This window comes from Rattus norvegicus, chromosome 2, assembly GCF_021556685.1.
Source record: "Rattus norvegicus strain SHRSP/BbbUtx chromosome 2, alternate assembly SHRSP_T2T, whole genome shotgun sequence".
Taxonomy (NCBI): Eukaryota; Metazoa; Chordata; class Mammalia; order Rodentia; family Muridae; genus Rattus; species Rattus norvegicus.
Window position 1 is genome coordinate 245,606,820 of NC_141535.1, and position 4,779 is coordinate 245,611,598.

Here is a 4,779-nt window from a genome sequence, read left to right on the forward strand (position 1 = left end):
GAGGCCTGTCCCTCCAGGAAAAGAGGGAAAGTTGTGTTTTCCAGAGGGTGGAACCTTACAGAGAGGAGGGGGTGCGGGGGGGAAAGTCTTTTCCTGGAGGGACAGCCTCACCTCCTTATGAAAAACCCGCCTTCTCTACATATTAAGATCTTTATCTGCACCAGACAACCTACTCCAAGTTCCGTGTTAAAGGTGGGGGGATTGCGGATGGCCCGTTAACTTGACTTTTTTTTTTTTTAAAGAATATGCTTTCTGCGTCTGACTTGTCTTTAAATTCTCGCTCCCCAGCCAAAACCTAAACAAAGATTCGGGTTACATCTCTTTCAGCGGCACACGGAGGGAAAGCGGAGGTCTCCTGGATTCCCAGGTCTTAGTTCTCCCTAAATGCGCACCACTGGTTCTTTCTCTCTCCACTTGGGACAAGTTTTCCCCGTTAAGATAACCGAGCGACTAGATTTGATTTGCGACTAGATTTGAAACCAAGGATACAAGAAGGACAAAAGTATGTTACGATCTGTTTTAATCTTATTGAATTCTAGACAAACGCTAGGGGTTGATAGAGGAGTTCAGGGCTCCAGTGCATTCCGGTGCTAAAGTGTGAATGCTTGAGGGTGAGTGGGGTGGAGGGGAAGGGGTAATTTTGATCTGGATTGGCAAGTGTGAGGTTTTTGTTTGTTTCTTTATACAGTCTCACTTCGTTTACAGAAGATAAACTTTGTAAGAAGTCATTTTTTAAATGACTTTTATTTCTTATTTGTCCTTTTAGATAAGTGAAAGAAAAACGTTTGGAACTTAAGTGATATGAAAACGTCCTGGAGTTGGTTTCTCAAGCCTTGTAACAAAACCATGCTTTGTTATTTCCGTTAGACAGAAATATATGTAGTGAAACACAAACAAGGCTGTGCAATCTTTCTCCCTCTTATTTAGTGGAAGATTTAGAGATTTAGAACGACCACGCAGACCAGCGATCAGTGGCTAGTGGAGGGGCGGGCAGCAACTACTGAGGGACGCACTTTCTCTGGCTGAAATGAGCCTGGGCCTGGTTCGGATTAAGAGTTAGGGTTTTCTTTGGTGCCCCTTTCCTCATTAAATATCGGGGACTTTTGAACATACACCGCCTCCGATCTCCTTTTCAGTTATTATAGATACACGTTCATATGAGCACCCTCTGGCCAGCCGATGCCCATCAGGAGATCTCCGTTAAATTTGTCATGGAATAAGAGGGGCCTGAGATTTAAGAATAGACTGTGTTCTGGCAGAGCATAGAAGGGTGTAGGTTTGGACCGACTGCCTGAAGAGCTAATTAATAACGGTTGTTGTTGTTGCTGCTGCTTTTCGCCAAAAGCGAAAATCAGGAGCGGGTGAGGGAATCCACACAATAATGTATTTTCCATAAGATACTTCTCTCTCTCTCTCTCTCTCTCTCTCTCTCTCTCTCTCTCTCTGTGTGTGTGTGTGTGTGTGTGTGTGTGTGTGTGTGAGAGAGAGAGAGAGAGAGAGAGAGAGAGAGAGAGAGAGAGAGAACGGGAGAGAGAGAGACCGAGAAAGAACAAGAAAGAGAGAATGAGAGAGAGACAGAGAGAGACAGAGAGAGACAGAGAGAGACAGAGAGAGAGAGACAGAGAGAGAGAGAGAGAGAGAGAGAGAGAGAGAGAGAGAGAGAGAGAGACTGAGACTGGTGCGGAATGTTGGTTCCAGCAGGTCGGGTGTTGGACAGATTCCCTGGATGAGAAATCAAAACTAGAGTCTAGCTGGGAGAATTACTTACAGTCCTTTGTGCTAAGGATTGCAATGCGACTCTGAAGTTCCCTCTTCCAGCTAGCGAGAATGGTCGTTGCCGGTCGTCTGGAGAGCCCAGCGCGCTAGAACTGTTTGGGAGAAATAGGGAGGGGGCGCCGTCGTGTACGCCGCTTTTCCACCCACCCTCGCCTAATCAGGCGGCTCTCAATCAGGTTTTCAACATACTAATCTTGATCTAAGAGCTCCTATCTCTGCATAAGTGGAGGGAATGATTCGTTTTTAGAGGCTTCTGGGCTTAGAGAAGGAGAACGTCAGACTGGAGTCAAAAGAGCTGGTCTGGCCTGGCGTCCGTCTTGCTCCGGGCGCCGGGAGGGACAATGACATTACCGGCGGTAATTGCCTGTGTCCAGCGCGCTCTCTGGGCTACCCTGTGGTAAGTGCGCTCCCTGTCCTGGGGACTGAGGCTTTAGCTTGGGGTTGGGATGGGCAGAGCGGAAAAGGAAGGCTTTCACTTGGAAAGTCAAGGCTGAGTTGCCTGGCCGGGTCTTGGGCCTAATGACCTTCTGACCCCGTGTACACAACTTACCTAAAAATGTTTAGTTTCTACTTGCCTGGCAGGCAAACTAGAGCTTGCTGATCCTTGGATCGGGCAGAGAAAAAGCTCGCCCTCTGCTCTTTCCACTTTAAGTGTTTGAAGTAAATTTACAAAACATGTTCTTAAAAAATCAGAATGAGAGTTTTTAGCTCCCCCTACCCTATCCCAACTGAGATCAATTTTGAACGAAACACAGTAAAAATGTATGTATATATATTATTTTGCTTGTCTGTAGGTGGGAAAATAAATTGGCCGTGCCTTGCTGGTGCCTTCCCATTGGACTGAAATTTCTAGAAGCCACTGTTCATCAAATGAAAACCAGAAAGGAAGGCCCACTAGGAGGTCGGCCAAAACTCTGGATTCCCTGGCTCTGTCCAAGGAATGAATGGACTAGGAAAGAAAGCTACGTCTGATCCGGTCCGGGGCTCTGCGGCTCTCATGCAAGCTCGGAGGCACTAAGTGTGTCCCGCTAAAACCCTGGGGTGGGGTGCAGGAAAGAGTCCTGCCAGGCCTTGGTCCAGGACTGGAGAAAGAGAGAACCCTGATCTACCTGACATCCAGAGCTTCCTCCTTGGCGAAGAGCTGCCTAATTGGACGGTAAGCTGCTGCGAAATTTGCGGTCTTCTAATATCCCTTTTCCTCCTCCTTGGCAGTTCCTATCAAAGCCATAAAACCAATATTTTCACACCCGGCTCGCAAGGCAGGAGCCGTTTACGGACATCCTGCATCAATGATGTGGAAAAAGGCTGCATTGGACAGAGGTCTCTGGAGGTCGATATTTAAAAAGCAATAGATCCGAATTAGAAAATTATTATTTTAAGTTGTGAAAAAAAAAACCCGCCAGTTTAACTATAGAACTCTGCGCGTCTGAACTTCTTGGGCTAACTACACTTTTGAAGGAACTTATACCGGTGCTTGAGCAAAAAAGCAGGTCCTCGGCTTTAATTGTTGCCATCTCGGGGGCTTCGATCTGCCAGAAGGCTGGCAAGGACTCACAAAATCCTAGGCTAGATGTGGCTGGATCTCGGGAGAAGCCTCAGCGAAGTAGTTACAGGGGCCCAACCAAAGTCTAGCTTGGTTGCACAGCACTTTCTCCAACCTAAGACCGGAAGGATTCACTTCCCTGTACCATGCCAAGGCACAGGCGACCCAAGGATTTTCTGCTTCAATAGGAGAATGTGTGACCTTGGCTTCCAAGAAGGAACTGTCAATGTCCCTGATGTGAACGATCAGTTATGATCACTCTGAAACTGAGACTCCTGGTTGTTGGTGGCTGTTTTTGGATCGATGCCCACCTCGTGTGTTCATGGGAGTCTGGAAAAGTGATTGGAGAAAAGAGAGTGTCCCGAGGTTTTGTTTTGTTGCTAAAAAGTGTGAGGCTAGGAATCTGCATCTGCACTCAGTGGCATAAAGCATGAAACTCGCTCACCTTGGGACTTAAAGTGGATCCAGAAAAACAGAGGTGAGAATATTCTGGAAAGTGAAGGTCACCAAGAAGGTGAATGCCTGAATTCCGGGTTCCGAGATCTTCAGGCACTCGGGGCTGAGAGCCTGGGGGTAGGGTAGGTGTGAGTGACTTTCTCTAGGCACCCTGGTGTGCAGAACAATGCGGCTCTCCTTGACTCTGCCAGAAGCCTCCAGGTCTTGCTGAAGACAAACTCTGGAGATCCAAGGTGGGAGAGGCCGGTTCTGCTTAACCAACCAGCATGGGAGCAGAGAGGTTCTTGGTAGAGAACCAGGAACACCCCCCCCCGTGCCCCCCAGTGCCCACTAAATGGGCAGTGAAATGAACAGAGACATGAAGGGGGGGGGCATCGGGAGCCTGAAGTTAGTGGAGGAGGCAGCCTTTGGGACACCGTTTACACAGTGTGACATTCTCAAGTCCACAGTCTCACCTAAAGTACGCCTGTGGTTTGAAGCCTTGGTGTTTTGTGCCTTTTGTCGTGACCAATAAACCAGGAACCTCGGAAACTTGACTGTTGTTTCTATAGAATTCTGCCTGTGTGTGTTGAGGGTGGCGGGTGTGAGAAAAATCCAACCAATAATTGCCGCCTCCCCTCGGGTTTTCTTACAGGTTCTAAGCACACCCCTCTCCAAGGAGATCCAGCTTTGAGCTCTCTGTTCTGGGAAGGTGGAGCTCCAATCCTAGAGGTGCCCCCCCTGCACACTTACACACTCATACTTCCACCCAGGTCACCCTACTCATCCTGAGTCCATTCCTCACGGTTCCATAATTGGAATTAAACCTCAGCCATGGTGGGAAGAAAGTCACACTTGGTCTCAAAGCAACAGCCCAGGCGCCAAAGGAGTTTCTGTAGCCTGGAGGAGAGAGAGAGAGAGAGAGTCGGTCCCTGGTTCCCAGAATTTGATAAAGTTTGCAAGGGACCTTGGCTGCCCTGGTGCCCAGCAGGACACCCACAGCTTTGGTGTCTGCAACTCCTTGA

General features: G+C 48.4%; 1 long non-coding RNA gene across 1 annotated transcript; it reads left to right on the forward strand.

Annotated features, from left to right (window-relative positions):
• The first annotated feature begins 1,311 nt into the window (after positions 1-1,311).
• On the forward strand, positions 1,312-4,306 carry LOC120100978 (uncharacterized). The gene is made up of 2 exons (XR_015672738.1): positions 1,312-2,173; positions 2,571-4,306. It is a non-coding gene; the product is annotated as an uncharacterized LOC120100978 (long non-coding RNA).
• The last annotated feature ends 473 nt before the right edge of the window (positions 4,307-4,779 follow it).